This window comes from Carcharhinus amblyrhynchos, chromosome 26, assembly GCF_965287045.1.
Source record: "Carcharhinus amblyrhynchos chromosome 26, sCarAmb.v2.hapA, whole genome shotgun sequence".
NCBI classification, from domain to species: domain Eukaryota; kingdom Metazoa; phylum Chordata; class Chondrichthyes; order Carcharhiniformes; family Carcharhinidae; genus Carcharhinus; species Carcharhinus amblyrhynchos.
The window spans coordinates 23044501-23061932 of NC_137349.1; the positions used below are offsets into that span (position 1 = coordinate 23044501).

Below are 17432 nucleotides of genomic sequence, written 5' to 3' on the forward strand. Positions count from 1 at the left end.
ACAAAATATTATATAACTTGTGTGAAATACACATGATGTGATTGGCTGAAAACCTGCCATGTGTTGGAAAATAGTTTCCACTGCGGATCACAAAATGACATCAGTGGCAAACGTCTATTGCCTTCACATAAATCATTAATAAAAATAAACAACATTCTCAGTTCAAATGTACTCAATGTACGCAAATGGCTCTCTGCCAGTCAATTCCAGTTCAGTTCTGCAAACGGTGTGATTCCTGTTTTAGTCACTCTTCTTCATTTGGGCAGTTTATGCCACATTTTAATGAACTGCATATGCTTAGATATTGTAGTGCAATTGGATAAATTATAACGGCAGTATTGGTGACATAGTTAGATTCTGATTAAGCTACTTACTTGTACATGTAATAAGAATACAATGAAACCCTACCAAAAGTTAAATTGATTAAGACACGGAGGGGAATTGCTTTGTTTTACTCGTAAATTACCCAAAAGAATAGAATCAAGTTTTGGGAAATCACAAGCATGAAACTGCAGCCTACCTTTCAGGCAACTCCTCACTAGCTGTGTTACCACTGTCTCTCAATGCCTGAGCTTTTTATGTACAACTCTGCGTAATGCTACCAAGATAGCATTTTATTTATTTCCAAAGTCAAACAAGCTGCACCTTCAAAATGTGTTAAGATTACTAATTGTATCTTTCCAGGCTGAAATCGCTGGCTGCGAATTTCAGTCTGTATTCACTGTTTTTTATTATGCTTTGATCTTAATTAATACCAGTGATTGACAGACACAGAGTAATATAACTTATGCTATGGAGATCAAATGTTAATTAGTGGCGATTAAATAAGCAATCTCATTACTGAAAACCTTTTAAAATAAAACCCAGTTAGTGATGTTTATTCAGAAAGTAGCAAAGTTGTACCTAGCAAAAGGGTTTCAGGTTTGACAGCCAGTTGTTCTGAGATAGTGACTCTTGCAGGACTTGTATGTGTGTTGATCAGTGGTTCCCAATCTCATATATGTCATGGCACACATCTATACTATCCCTCTTATGGGAATAACTTCATTTTTAATTTTTCCCTGTCCTCTCTCTTTTTTCAAACCCCTCCCTGTATCTCTTGCTTCTCCCAAGGCTTTTGTGCTTTTTTTGAGTTTTTGATTTTTGCGCAGTCACATGGGAACTTTATCTTTAGCTCAGGGCAGCATGATGGTTAGCACTGTTGTCTCACAGCGCTAGGGACCTGTATTTGGTTCCTGGCTTGGGTCACTGTCTGTGCAGAGTCTGCAAGTTCTTCCTGTGTCAGAGTGGGTTTCCTCTGGGTGCTTCAGTTTCCTCCCACAATCTGATTAGATGCATTGGCCCATCCTAAATTCTCCCTCAGTGTGCCCGAACAGGCGCTGAAGTGTGGCAACTAGGGGATTTTCACAGTAACTTCATTACAATGTTAATGTAAGCCTATTTGTGACACTAATAAATAAACTTTTAAAAAGTCATGTTGATCATACTTATGGGCCTGATCAATGTAAAAAATCGAAACCACGTGTGTGCGGCTCTTTCCCAGACACACGTGGAGAAGGCCCAAGATTCACTGGGTCTTGAGACACAATCAGAATTTTGAATCATTTTGAATCTATTTTCACTGCACTCTTAGGGAGTCCTCACGGTATGCTAGCATGCTGCAGCACAATAGCTGAGAACCACTGGTATAGACATCAGGTAAAGATAAGGTCAACTTCACCTGGAGTCAATTGGGTTGAGAATACCCAATCTTCAAGACTCCTTTATGCATTTTCAGCATATGGATGAGGTACCTATGGCATGGCATTCCTCTAAGGAGACAATGTTTCCTGAGAAATAAGAGGATGAAGAAAGGCTTAGTTATAAAATATTTGCATCGTTGCCTTCTGTCTTTTTATTTGAGCTGTTTTTTATGGATTGTGCTCCAAACGGTGAAACCTGATAATATACCTAGGGTGTTGGATTGTGTGAAGAAACCTAAAGATCCCATATTTATGACAGTAACACTACATTTACAGTTAGACCCTAAAGCCATAATTTTGAACTTGGTGCATTTATTTTCTCTGAGGCAGAAGAAGCATCCAATAAATGAGTGAACGTGTTCTCAGTGTTCTGTCCTTCTACTTAGCAATTTGTCCTGCTTACCATTTTGGTGTTGTCTTGGACTGACAGCCTAAAATTAGTATTAAGAGAGCACAGTCCACTTGCCAGTTTATATTGGCAGCAATCTGGATGTCACTGATTGGCTAAAGGACAGGAGGTACATGTTGGATGGGTCTAATTTGATCTTGGCACTGTTGAAAATGGATAGCTTGGATTATTTACTGTTCAAAAAGTCATGCAGATTTGTAGATGAATCCAGCCACCTCTTGCTGTTTCAAATTTCATTTCCTTAAGCCATTGGCCTTGATAACTCCTCCAAGACTGGTTAAACAAAAATTTAAAAAGAACAGATTTCAAAAAAAGAGAAAGATTAACCTTAACATTTGTTACAGGTCAACTTGTAGAAAGGCTGACAGTGTTTACTCTTTAAAGATGACTCTTTTAAAGGGCCCTATAATCTTAACAATGTGCATAAACAAATTCTGCCCCTCACAACATGCATGAATCACAATTAACACAAAATGAAACACAACTTACATGATGGTGTCTATGAAGAGTTATGGTGTTTCTGTATACTAAACAAGTGGATTGTCTGGACCTGCTCTGCATATACAACCTGCTCTCAATTAGATAGCTATGGAGATACCAGTAATGATAGAAAGTCCTACAGAGAGGGTTTAAAGGGAAAGTACGAGTGATGGGGGAAGAAAATACCTCTTAATTAATCCCAGCATGAAGCTTGGCTCAGAGGTGTTTCTTGAAGTCAGACAGGGAAATAATTTACATTTACAATGGCAATTGCAGGGTGGATGGTGACAGAATTTGGCTTTGATTTGATTTGATTTGATTGTCAGAATAAGTGGGACTTTATTCTTTCCTAAAACTCAATTTTCATAATACTGTGGCACTTTCTTTACTGACTTAGCACTCCAACTAGCTCAAACTTAAAAAATACATTGGGATTCTCTTGGATTTCCCTTTGGCTTTTAATACTCATGTTAAGGAAAAAGAAATTAGAGCAGTGTCATACTCTGGAAGGGATAGTTCCAGTGAATAATGGCAGCTTTGTTGCTGAGCACAGGAGCTGTAACCCAAGTCCTGCCCTGTAAGACTGCCAGGCACAAAGCTGGGAGAAATGAATATTCAGGGAGAACCTTCCTGCTTGATTTTACCAACACAATTATTCTTATCTCCAATCTGCAGTTAATGTCATATTTAGGCACGTCATAAGCTTACTGGCAAGGTGCAGAAATGGTTCTATTGATGACTATACCTGACGAAGGTGGCAATGGGGGTTGTGTATGCAAAGTATTTGAGGCAAACAGGAATTAAATAGATGCAAGATGTACAGGTTAGGTTGATTGGCCATGAGAAATTGCTTCTTAGTGGGGACTAGCAGGTAAATATGGGAATAGGGCCTGGGTGATATTGTTGGCAGCACAGGCTCGATGGGCCAAATAGTCTCTTTCTGCACTGTAGGGATGCTATGATCCTATAATCCCCTGAAAGCATGTAGCTGATAGCTGTGATATTGCCTGTGACTGCCCAGAAGGATTCACATGGCATTTAGGTTCAGGAAGGTGATGACTTTCTGTGCGACTGGTAGTGTGATCTGAATATTTGATTGACTTTTCAATTCTTTGTTGCCCAGTCACTACCTCCGCTCACATCTTTCAGTTGTCTGAGCTTCCTCATGCGGTACTTCTCTGCCATACCCTGATGATTGCATAGTTGAAGATCAATACTCTGAGGGATATGTCTTCGATCCCCTCTATCTTCTGGATCACTCTTTCTTCGCAATGCACTAAAAGCCACCCAGCAACTCCTGCTGCATTGATGCTATTTATGTGCATTGGTGCTGTGGTGATTCCTGAAATATAACTGGTCCATTAAAGCTAACCTAACATTGTGTCACTTCGAGTGTGGAATTCAATCTGATGCTGATGCCTGGAAGTTTGGAATGGTGCAGGCAGCTTGGTGGCACACTGCTGCCTCACAGTGCCAGAGACCCAGGTTCGATTCCAGCTTTGGGTGACTGTCTGTGTGGAATTAGCACATTCTCCCCATGTCCACATGGGTTTCTTCTGGGTGCTCTGGTTTCCTTCCACAGTCCAAAGGTGTACAGGTTAGGCTGATTGGCCATGTTAAATTTCTCCTTGGTGTTCCAAGATGTGTGGATTAAGCGGATTAGCAAGGTAAATAGGTGGGGCTATGAGGATAGGGCATCTGTCAGAGAATCAGTGCAGACTTGATAAGTCAAATGGTATCCTTCTGCACTGTAGGGATTCTATGATTTTAAGTTGCATTGTAATTTTGCAGCTTCTAGTGATATCATAGAAACCCTACAGTGCAGAAGGAGGTCATTTGGCCCATTGAGGCTGCACCGACCACAATCCCACTCTATCCCCACAACATCACACATTTACCCCATTAATCCCTCTAATCTACACATTCTAGGACACTATGGGCAATTTAGCATGCCCACTCAACCAAACCTGCACATCTTTGGGCAGTAATCCAAACCAGGAATTGAACCCAGGTCCCTGGAGCTGTGAGGCAGCAGTGCTAATCACTGTGCCACCTATAACGTTGAATATGTAGGTTTCTTAATATTTTAAGTTATACTTGGTAGTGTTTTGATCAGAAAGGTTTTTAATATGTCATTTAAATGCCAGGTGTATTCACATTACATGCAGCTGAAGCAGACTCAGTCTGGTGCTGTAACTATTTTTAATTTCAGTAAATAAACTTCTGCAATTAGTTGCAGAGAACACAGAAGGTTTCTGCCTGGAGATAGGACATTTCGTGTGCAAACTTGTCCCACAGCACCAAGAACAGGCTGGAACATCCTGGCCTACCGTCATCAATCACAAGGAAGGATATTCAATTCAGTAATGAAGAGCTGTTTACATTATCACATTGTGATGGTTCACATATTGCCACACCAAACAAGATTTGGTTTGCTCTGAGTCCCAAATTTTAAGTCTCAATCGAGTCATTGGCATCAAATGTCAAGCTGATGCAGTGGGTGAGAAACAAATGACACAGATGATTTCAATTGTTGCACCCTCTTTACCAGTTGACCACAAGGTGGCAATGGAACAACTTGAGGATATATCTGCAGTTGATCATTTCTCCTGTCAAGGGAGCTCAGTTGAGAAAGGGGAGAGGTTAGAAATCAATTGAAATGACAAGTGAAGGAAGGAATAAAGGCTGTTTTGTAAAACATACTTGAATATATTTTCTAGAGGTGACAATTTTCACTACAAAATGACTCCACATCAGCATCTTTGTGAAGTTTATGTACCCTTCATAAACTCCTGCCAGTTAGGTGCTAAACCAAAGGGCTGCACAATGGCACAGTGGTTAGCACTGCTGCCTCACAGCGCAAGGGACCTGTGATCAATTCCTGGCTTGGATCACTGTCTGTGTGGAGTCTGCACGTTCTCCCTGTCTCTGCGTGGGTCTCTTCCAGGTGCTCTGGTTTTCTCCCACAGTCTGAAAGACATGCTGGGTAGGTGCATTGGCCACGTTAAATTCTCTCTCGGTGTAACAGAACAGATGAGTGAGTGTGGCAACTAGGGGATTTTCACAGTAACTTCATTGCAGTGTTAATGTAAGCCTACCTGAGACACTAATAAATAAACTTTAAATGAGCAGGTTTTATATGAACTGTCACAATATGACTGCGTAAAAAGCTCCTCATTACTGAATTGTGTGATTTCTGAAAACAAGGCATTGCAAAATGCTTTCACAAATACAGCAAACATGTTATAGCATTTATAAACCTGTTACCATAATGTATCTGAACCATTGTCGCTTGTAATTTTTACCCGTCTTTCTAAATTTCTCTTCAACTGGTACTGTGTTGTTTCCCATATTATTAACTTACTAAAGAAAATGTCTGCGCAGTTTACAAGAATACAGGAGAAAATATGGCACAAATGAAATGCAGCCCTCATCAGATTAATTCCACAGACGTGAAAATGTTGTAGCACAAACCATGTAAACAATGAAAGGGACAATGAAATTATTATAGTAAATGCTAAAACAGTTTCCAGAGCTTGCTAACTTGAAGGGATTATTTGAGTAAAAGGAGAGAGCAGACATCATCTTGTACAGTGCTTTCAATGAGCAAATCAAAATAATCTAATGAGTTATATACTTCAGTATTCAGACAAAAACTTTATAATGTGAGACCTCTGTGATGCATCAAAGATACAAGTTAAAATGAAAAGGCATGGTAATTTGAAATATTCTAATAGTCACCATAAATTCCTGCAGTTTCTGTGAGTTTTAGTAATATTTTAACAGTGTAAAATGATTCATATTCTGGCTGAAGTTCTGGTCAGTATTGACATTTTTAATTACCCTGGTATACTTAAATCAGCCTTTGCGATTAGGAACAATGAGTTCCATGCTAGTCATAACAGTTGGCTGAGGAGCTTTGACCTCTTAGGGTGAAGTTCCTTTCATTGCTTCAGGGCAAGCTTTCTGGATGCACAGGTAAAAGAGATATACAACTCTGTCAAATTTGGATACACCTACAATAATGATGCTTAGCAAGCTAAATAGTCACTTAGTTATCTAAGTAGTACATTATGGGACAATCCAACAATAAGATGTTCAATTTCAGTGAGAGATAAAGGAACATTGCAGACAGTGGAAGCCAGAGTTTCTGATTTAGAGACAATGATTTGTGATTCATAATTGATGATGTGAGGATAAGGCAAACTATTCTGCTTAGTGTAGAGAGGCATTCCATCAATAATGAGGGATTTAAGCAGCTATGGAAGACCATCAGCCTGGTCACGAATGTGGTGCCTGAACTTAAATAGAACAGATAATCAGAAGATAATAGACAAAATGTGTTCAAGGAGGCTGGATCTTGGTAGCCCAGAAGACGCCTTGTTTTTATATGTTCATGGGATGAGTGTTGCTGGATAGGCCAACATTTATTGCCCATCTTGAATTGTCCTTGGGAAGGTGGTGGTGAACCTTCTTCTTAAACCACTGCAGTCTGCATTATATATGTGCACCCATGATGCTGTTAAGGAGGGAGACCCAACACCAGCAAAGGAATGGCAATATAGTTCCATATCAGGATAGCTTAGAGGAGAACTTGCATGTCGAGATGTTCCAATTTGCCTCCTGCCCTTGTCCTTTTAGGTGATAGAGGCCAATAGTTTTGAATGTGACATTATTAGCACCTTGGTGAGTTGCTGTGCTGCATCTTGTTGGAAGCTCACATTGCTGCCGCTTGTTAAGATACTGGAGCAAGAAGAAAATTTAAAAATTGAGTAAAATTATGATTGAAAATGAAATTGGGATAAAGTAAAGAAATTGGATAAAAGCGGTACTGATGAGTGCAGCTGTTTTAATGGGTGCTTCTGAGGTGTGAATTAGCATTGCAGTAGGAAAACAAATGTTTACCTAAGTGACTTGGGGAAAACAGTGGTGTACAGAAATTGGTGTTATAGAAGCAGGAAGAGGTGAGTTCAAGCGGAATGAGAAGAATATGATTTGCACCTATATGCTAAAAGCCTGACCTGAGGTGTTTTTGAGATATCATAACATCAAAGGGAAAGGACAATATAGCCTTGGGGGATAGCTGAGTATAACAGGGGATAGAAACAGCCGTGTCATAGTTATATCCAACTGGAAAAAGCAGGCTTTCCGGAAACAAAGTTGTTGCTAAAACTTGTTGTTTTTTAAAAAAAATCTAACAGAGATGAACTAGGGTGGCATAGTGGTTAGTACTGCTGCCTCACAGCACCAAGGACCTGGGTTCAATTCTCAGCTTGGCTGACTGTCTGTGCGGAGTCTGTACATTCTGTGTGGGTTTCCTCTCGGGGTTCCAGTTTCCTCCCACAGTCAGAAAGTTGTGCTGATTAGGTGCATTGTCATGCTAAATTCTGCCTCAATGTACCTGAACAGGCACCGGACTGTGGTGATTAGGCGATTTTTACAGTAACTTAATTGCAGTGTTAATGTAAACCTACTTGTGACACGAATGAACAAACTTAAAAAAATACTTGCTACGCTGAACTGAATAAGGTCTTCCGAAAACTGGAAAATAAGCTGTGGTTGGTAACTATATGCTGGATTTAGCTCATAGAATTATATAATATTGGATGTTCTTTGGGGAAAGGGACATTTCTCAATGTTCAGGAAATATAGGTAACTGGGAACAAGGGTTAACTTCATGAGATACAGTGTGTGTATAGCCATTATTGTAGTCAAGTGTACTTTCATAGTGTATTATAGACTTTCTTGTTGTGTGGTTTCTTTTAAGTTAATAAATATTCTTTACTAATTGATTAAATCAGGTTTGTGTTTCTTTTTTCACATTATACAAAATTAAAAATATACATCACCAAGAACCGATGTTTCAAGTTATCTTTCTGGGTTTTGGAATAACCTTACATTTAACATCAGCATGGTTCATAACACACTGTGTGTCAGCGGAGGAAATGAATGCTTAAAGTAGTGGGTGGAGTACTGATCATGTGGTCTGATTTGTCCTGCATGATGTTGAGCTTCTTGAATCTTGTTGGAACTGCAATAATCCAGGCAAATGTATAGTAATTCACCACACTCCTGTCTCATGCTTAATTGGCGGCTGACAGTTTTGGGAAGTTGGGAAGTGTGTTCTTACCACATAATTTCCAGCCTCTGGTCTGCTCTTATTGTCACAGTATTTATATGGCTGGTTTTGTAATGTTTCTGGTTAATGACAAGTGCTAGCGTGTTGATAGCATACATAAGGGGAGGTGGTAGCCTAGTGGTATTGTCACTAGGCTAGTAATCCAGAGACACAGGAATGCTCTGGGGAACCAGATTCAAATATCACCATGGCAGATGGTGAAAACTGAATTCAAGAAAAGTCTGCAATTAAAAGTTTAATGACTGTGAAACCATTGTTAATTGTTGTAAAAATCCACCTGGTTCACCAGTGTTCTTTATTCCAAATGACTCTAGGTTTGCAGCAATGACTCCTATGTTTATCCAGCTTCCCCATAAATACATGTATGTTACTCTTCTTCACTACTGCTGATGTAGTCCTAACATTCTAACCATTATTTGAGTAAAGATGTTTCTCTTGAATTCACTTTTGGATTTACTGACTATCTCACATTTCCAGCTTCAAACTTTTGGTCTTCCTCACAAGCAGAAACATTGGGCCAGATTCCCTGACCTCACTCGCAGCCAAAATTTTCCCGTCCCGCTGCAGTGAATTTACCAAATTCTCCATGCTCACTGCAGCGGTGGTGGGGCATGATTGGCCAGAAAATTCTGTCCTGTAGGGTAGGGTAGGGTAGGGTAGGGTAGGGTTCAGCATGATCTGATAGCTTCCTCATCTGGATCTCTGGATAAAATAGCAATCAGGCCTTAATAACATCATTGGAGCCTGGTCTGTTGATTTAAAGACGGACCCCCAGCTGCCCAGAAAAATAGGCTGAGTGTAGAATGGCAAGTCCCATGACAGGGTCAAAATTACTATTTTGTGTTTACCTGAAACACATTCAAAATTCTATCTATTTTTGAGTGGAGAGGAACAAATGTTGTTTGGAGAAGAAAAACCTTGATGAATAATACTGAAAAAGTAGAATTCGGGAGAGCAGGTTCAACATAATTGAGTACAGGCACGAATAATAAGTCTTTCTCACTGCCTATCCTTCTCAATATGTTGTGTTTCTGAATTAATGATTAAGAATTACCAACAATTGTGAAATCTGAACTGAAAAGTATCATTGTTTCAAATTATTTAGGAAAACTTAGATAGTCTTTTACACCATGGCAAGATGTCATAGTGGTTAGCACTGCTGCCTCAAGGAACCAGGGACCCAGGTTCAATTCCAGTCTTGGGTGACTGTGTGGAGTTTGCACATTCTCCCTGTGTCTGCGTAGGTTTCTTCTGGTGCTCCCGTTTCCTCCCACAGTCCAAAAATGTGTGGGTTAGGTTGATTGGCCATGCTAAATTGTCCTTTAGTGTCAGGAAGATTAGCAGAGCTAATACACGGGATTACGGGGACAGGGGCTGATGGGATTGTTGTGCCAAATGGCCTCCTTCTGAACTGTCGGGATTCTATGATGAGGAGATTGCAATAACCTTACTGAGGTCAGTCTTCCGTTATCAATCAGCGGTCTATTTACAGTGATATCTAAGTGCCATTATAGGGTGTTGATCAGTCCAGTGTCTGTTGATTGCCAGCCTTAGTGGAGCCAGTTGGTTTTAAACCTTCTGCTCCTTACCTATTGTGTGAGCCTCTATTCACTTAATAGGGGAGCTTATCTTCAATGAGGTCTACAGACAGATCTATTGATGATCCCCCATGGCCATCATAACATCTTTCCATTTACAGTGAGTCATTTTGGGAATTCTACACATACTCACATTGTAGAACGTGCATTTAGTTCATTGCACTAAAGCTTGAAGCAACAATGCAAAAGCACAATGGCAGGAGGCCACCATCTAAGGCCTAACAGCCGTAGTGCACCAAGGGGCTGGAAACTGTTCAGAATCCCTTGAGTTGCATGCTGGATTTTGAATGTACAGAGTAAATATCGCATGTATTGTGTGTTGAGGCACTTCAGTGGGCAGCATGTTCCATGGAGAAAAGTTGAGTATTATTGCACTTTCCATAATGACAATTTTGAAATGTTTTGGGATGTTCTTCTTGATATCTTATGAATAAATCATATATTTGCAACAACAGAAAAATGCCTCAAGGAAAATCATTAGTTCCAAGCCAGGTTTTAACCCCACATTAATGAAATTATTCAAAGACAACAGAAACATTTTAGACTTGTCAACCAAGCTACTGTGATTTATATAAATGCTCCATCTTTTTTTGAACAAATACTATTTTGGACTTTGAATATTTCAGTTCTGAAGAAGAAACATGGTGGGTGAAAAAATTGAAATTTCTTTTGAGCAGTTTAGGTAAATTCAAGATGGTGCCGAGTGTGGCAACTTCTTCTGAGCTGTGCCCAACATACCCTCTAATTCTATCTTTTATTCTTGTTCTATGCTTCTAAAACTGTATTTTAACTATTTTAAACTCTCTAACAATGCACTATACATCCTAACCACATTCTGCACCCTCTTGTTTCCTTCTCTATGTATGGTATGCTTTGTCTATATAGCCACGCAAGAAACAATACTTTTCCCTGTATTCTAATACATTTTTAAAAATTAATTAGTTGGATATGGACATCACTGGCTGGCCAGCATTTATTACCCATCCCTAGTTGCCCTTGGACAGGGGCTGCCTTCTTGCAGTCATGTACTGAGGATTGACCCAAAATGCTGTTAGGGAGGGAATTCTAGGATTTTGACCCAGTGACTGTGGAGGCATGGTGATATATTTCCAGGATGCTGAATGGCTTGGAGGGGAACTTCCAGGTGGTGGTGTTTCCATGTATCTGTTGCCCCTGTCCTTCTAGCTGGAAGTAGTCGTGGAACCATCTTCCTAGGTACCAGGTATGATTCCAACCAATGGAGTATTTACCCCCGATACCCATTGATTCCAGTTTTGCTTGGGCTCCTTGATGCCACACTTGATCGAATGCAGCCTTGATTTCAAATGTTGTTATCCTCACCTCACCTCTGGAATTCAACTCTTTTGTCCATTACAAGGCTGTAATGAGGTCAGGAGTTCAGTGACCCTGGTGAAGGCCAAACTAGGTGTCACTGATCAAGTTATTACTGAGCAGGTGCTGCTTGATAGCACTGTTGGTGACCCCTTCCATTACTTTACTGATGATCGAGAGTAGACTGATAAGGCAGTAATTGGCTGGCTGGATTTGTTCTGCTTTTTGTGTACAGAACATAACTGGGCAATTTTCCACATTATGGGTAGATGCCAGTGTTGTAGCTGTCTTGGAAGAGCTTGGCTAGGGGAATGGCAAGTTCTGGAGCACAAGTCTTCAGTACAATTGCCAAAATGTTATCAGGACCTATTGCCTTTACAGAATCCAGTGCCTCCAACCGTTTCTTGATATCACGTGGAATGAACTAAATTGGCTGGAGACTGGCATCTGAGATGCTGGGGACCACTGGAGGAGGCCAAGATGGATCATCCACTCGGCACATATGACAATAATACATCAAATCAACTCAAATCAAATCATTTGTTCAACACAAGTTTATTTTTAACCTTTTGCAAGTCTGTGTCGATACATGGGAGCAACGATATCTGGAATTGTGATGTATAGGCCAAAATGTTAATGCAGTTCACGCCAGTAGGATTTTCCCATTCCACTGCAGTGAAAGGAAATTTAGCTGAGTGCCAAATTCTCCGACCTCCCCTCAGTGAGAGCATGGTGTGAATGGCTGATAAGATCGTGCTGACAGCCTTTAATTCAGCCAATGAGAAGTGTGAAGATGGTGCAAGGTAGTGAGGAAATGTATGCTTTTGCACTAGGTAAGTAATTAGACTTAGTTTACAATCTACCGTGGACATAGTTCCCCATTAGAGACAGTTGGTTATATATAGCTTGAAGGGGCACCACTCTGCAAGCATGGAGCCAGATGAGGAGGTAAACCTCCCAACAGCTTGTCTGGGAATTGAATCTGTGCAGTTGGCACCATTCTGCCTCACACTCCAGCCATCTAGCCAGCTGAGTTTTTCCATAAATGACAGATAGATACAGATATAGATGTTGCCACATCCATTCACCCTTTTATCGTGATTAATTATTTAATATTTCAGGTTTACAATGCAACAGACTAAAAGACAAATGTATTTCCTAGTTCTTTGACAAGTGGTTCTAATTCTAGTAACCAGATATGATTTCAATAAAAATGAATACAGATTCAAAACACATATTTATCAGTCTGCAGCTTTACATCCAGGAAATGAAAACACCATAAAAATACTGATAAAACTGAATACTGCTTTTATTTCTGAAAATGTATTTTCCTTTTCACATATGAGCAAATTTACAATTATTCACCCAGGTGCAGTAACTCTGCAACAAGAAATGTTGAACTTGAGAGGGAGAAAAGGATTTGAGCTGCACAGGACACTGTCTCTATGCCAAAGGAAAGTTACTGGCTGGGATTTTTCCAGCCTTTGGCAAAGTGGAGTGGGAAGGCATGGGGCAAGTGCCAGAGTTCTCCATTCACCTGACGAAGGGGCAAACCCCAAAAGCTTGTGAGTTTACTATCAAATAAATTGGTTGGACTTATACCTGGTGTTGTCAGACTTCTTACTGTGTTTACTCCAATCCAACGCTGACATCTCCACATCATCCCCACAATAGAGACATAAAGATCCAAGTTGACAAGAAAAGGCATGGCATCCATTTTGGACTTGACCTGATGCTTGAACTTTGCCAAAATACTGAGATTAGCAAGTTGGCAACGGTTACCACACATGACAATTGTACCTACAATGGATCTGTTGCAAAGACAGTGCTGGAAACTCACATTTTCTTCGTAGTGACTGATCCTATTACAGAGGACACTAATACCATTCTTTTGCTTTAATTCGCCATCAAGTCCTTATTAACCATAAACGGTTATCATGGGACACTGCAATGTGACATCTGACTGTCACTCTCATTGATCTGAATTAGCTCTCTCAATTTTTTTTGACTGATGTCAAAATGCAGTTGCTGTGTTCTATAAAATGGATTTCAAATAAATATTTATTGATTGCTCATCTGCCATCACTCACGGATATTCTTATTCTATTTAAAACTGAACTTGAATAAAAATTACACAGTAATTATCTTTTTGCCCACTAATTGGCATGTAAGATTTCATCTTTTGTCTGTACCTGTCAATAGCATTTAACTCTCTGATAGTTGGTTCACAAAGCCTTAAGAAGCACTTTTGACACCAATTTCCACTAACAATTTTAATATCGTGAAATAATTAGTTGTGGCATCAATTAACAACAACAGAAAAAAAGCACTTTTTAAAGAAACCTTGCTAACAGTTTACCCTCATTTTTTCTTTTATTTATTAGTGTCACAAATAGACTTACATTAACACAGCAATGAAGTTACTATGAAAATTCCCCAGTCACCACACTTTGGCACCTATTTGGGTATACCGAGGGAGAACTTAGCTTGGCCAATGCACCTAATAAGTATGTCTTTCAGATTGTGGGAAGAAACTGAAGCACCAAAGGAAACGCATGCAGACATGGGGAGAACATGCAGACTCCCCACAGAGTGACCAAGTTGGGGATAGGACCTGGGTCCCTGGCAGCAGTGCCAACCACTGTGCCACCATGCCACCCTTATGTTATATTTATATTCTGCTAAAAGTTTTATTGGTCAGTGTACTATTGTTAAAAAAATGCAAACTCCGTATTGCTTTATCTCAGAATTGTTTCCTTTGATCTTCACTTCTATTTAATTTTGATCTGCTTGCCAGAAGAATGTATAATTTAATAGTCACATTTTGGATCTCTTGCAAAAGAAAAAGTGACTACAAAAATGTGGAACCTTGCCTGTACTGTAATTACGTAATTACTGGGTTCTTTGTAAATTCACTCATATAACTGATCGGCGTAGACACTGGTTCAAATGCTCTGTGCTAATTTGGTGCACAGTTGTTGAGCAGAAGTGAAATGGTCTGACTCAAATTTAGGGAAGTACCAGTAATATCAGCCCAAAGTCTGTCTATTCGTGTGTAATTAGACTTCATCAGAAGCAACTCCCCTTCCCCACCTCACAACGGTTGGGAAAGTAAAAAGTTATATTAATATAAATTCCTAACATTGTTTATCATTTTGAAAACCTGGGCACATGGTTTAGAAGGTCATTGCCATTCACCACTCGATGGATAAGATATGGCAAATGGAGACTACTTAATGTGAAAGGTCGCAGAGCAGAAGATAACATTAAATAATTTGCCCTCCACCGACGCTGCCTGAGCTACTGAGTACTTACTTTATGCGTATTCTGGCTTTATTTCAGTTTTCCAGTGTCCACAGTATTTTGCTTTAGGTATTCTAACTTAAATAATACACTCTAAAGATGTGCAGATTAGGTGGATTAGCCATGCTAAATTGTGCTTTAGTGTCAGGGGTGTGTTGGTTGTTGTGGGGATGGGGAGAGTCTGGGTGGGATGCTCTTTTGGACAGTCAGTGGATGGCCTCTTTGTGCACTATAAGAATTCTATTGGTTTATAGCTCATTCTTAGTATTTACAATATTTGGAACAGCTATTCGAATTCAATGCTAAGGTCACTTCATGTAAAAATAACTTTTTTTTATCTCAACCATCAACTAAGTAATGAAGAATGGTTCAGAATTGAAATAGTCACTTATTCCACGTCTACATCACAAACTCTCTGCTGGGATCAAACAAGAGCAGCATATTGATAAATTAATGTTAGGATTGTACAGATGCTTCTCCCAGTGTCTGCCTGGGTTTCGTTCAGGTGCTCCGGTTTCCTCCCACATTTCAAAAGATGTGCAGGTTGGGTGCAACGGCCATGCTAAATTCTCCCTCGGTGTACCCAAACAGGCACAGATGTGTGGCAACAAGGGATTTTCACAGTAACTTCATTGCAGTGTAAGCCTACTTCTGACACGAATAAATAAACTTTTGAATTTAGACAATTCCGTCTACACTGGATTTTGCAATTTGTTTCTGTATCTGAATCCACAGTAGCTCGTTATAAGCTTTCATGAGTGTCAGTCATATAAAAAAAGATCATTGCAAGTTATAATGTTAACGTGGAATTGGCACTTCCGAGTTGCACAATCGCGGCATGAAGTCGGATTTCCAAATGCATCAAAACTAGAAGGTATTCCGTATTATTCCGGCGTTATCTAGATGGGAATGTTATTACCTACAAATGATCACACGCACAGAGGCTTTTACAGATTCAATGAGCCCAAACTGCAGTTTTCAAAGGTGTGTTATGTTTTAAAAAGTGTAGCGTAAATATGATCCCGAAAATAAATGCATAATCACTGATTATAATTGCGCAGTTTTGCTGGGAATGTCTGAGAGCGGAACAAATGGAGAGAATTGTAGATAAGTCACACGAGGGCAACATGATATTAAACCCCAGCCTTCCACACTGATGGGTGTCCACACTTTTTTTGTGTGTGTCTTAATGGCTGGCGGATTAACCTGCCAGTAATAAAGCTTCAGCAAAACTAGACAGCACGTCTGCGCTCGCCTGCAGACCTTCGCGGGTAGGCAGAGATTGCCAGCAGACAGGAATAAATTATTCACCGGGATATCTGCCGCTTCGAGACAGAGAAAAACGAGATACAAAGTTTCGCAGCCGGCTCCGACTTCGCAAAAAGAGGGGTGGGGGGGGAAAAGTTTTCACTCAAGGTCAACTTTTCCGCAGACTCTTGGCGCAGCAAGAAACTGACCTTTTAATTCGTGGGTTGAGTTAGGAGCAATCTTAACGGAAATGAATTCAGCGTTTACGCTTTTAAAAAAAACTCGCTAGGACCGTATTTGTTTCGTAAGTGTAAATTGTCTTGTTTTATTTTGCTATTTAGCCCTACTTACAAGAGCGATACGTGAATGAAATATCTATCATCAATACATAACTGGAGTTAGGATTACAATATTTAATCGATGCCTGCTTTGAGTCATTCAAAGCATTCACATACATAACAATCAGTTAAAAAAGATACTGAAGAGATTTACAGCCACGACTACATTCATACTTCATAGCAGCACCGTTAAGATTTATGTCCCTTTTAACCGCCCCCCCCCCCCCCCCCCATCGATTGAGGAGATGATTTCCAAGCATTAATAAAGTAATTTTGAGACAGAAGTAGCGAAAGCTGAGAACACCAGACAGGTAGGCAAGCACCTGTGGAGGGCGCAGACATGTGGAAGCTCGGGTGTGGATCCTGAGAAGTTTGTTGCGTCCTTGAATGATAGACACGATTGCTGCCTTAAGATAGAGTGCTACATTGATGCCGCGATGGCGGCCATTGGTGTCGCTCCCCCGTCCTATCTCCAGTAACACCCATGTCCTCAATATCTGATAATACCTTTACCCAAAATATTTCTGCTCCGTATAAGCACCTTTACAATAGCTTATATTATTGGAAAGAGTACTCTACTATAATGAAAACTGATGCAAAGTACCTGTTGAGTTCACCTACCATCTCTTTACCTTCCATGATTAAATGCCCAAACTCACTTTCTTTAGGACCAACCTTTACAATACTCTCCTGCTTTGCTATTGTAAAGTGCTAAGTTGGGAAAGGGACAGAAAATTTGGTCCAAATATTCCAATTGTAGTTTATTTTTTAACCAATAATTTATGAAGGTTTGAAGATAGGAATTAGAAGTATAGGATTCACCCTTTGCTTTGACCAAGGTCC

At 40.0% G+C, this 17432-nt stretch overlaps 1 long non-coding RNA gene across 2 annotated transcripts in view; it reads left to right on the forward strand.

The window, feature by feature from the left end:
* LOC145358851 (uncharacterized) overlaps positions 1-17432 on the forward strand; it is a 57488-nt gene that overhangs the window by 17534 nt on the left and 22522 nt on the right. The window contains exon 3 of one of the 2 annotated variants that reach the window (XR_013889519.1): positions 13070-13264. The exons of the other annotated variant lie outside the window; for it this stretch is intronic. This is a non-coding gene — a long non-coding RNA (uncharacterized LOC145358851). Of the gene's footprint in view, positions 1-13069; positions 13265-17432 lie in introns of those variants that run through there. 2 annotated transcript variants of the gene reach the window in all.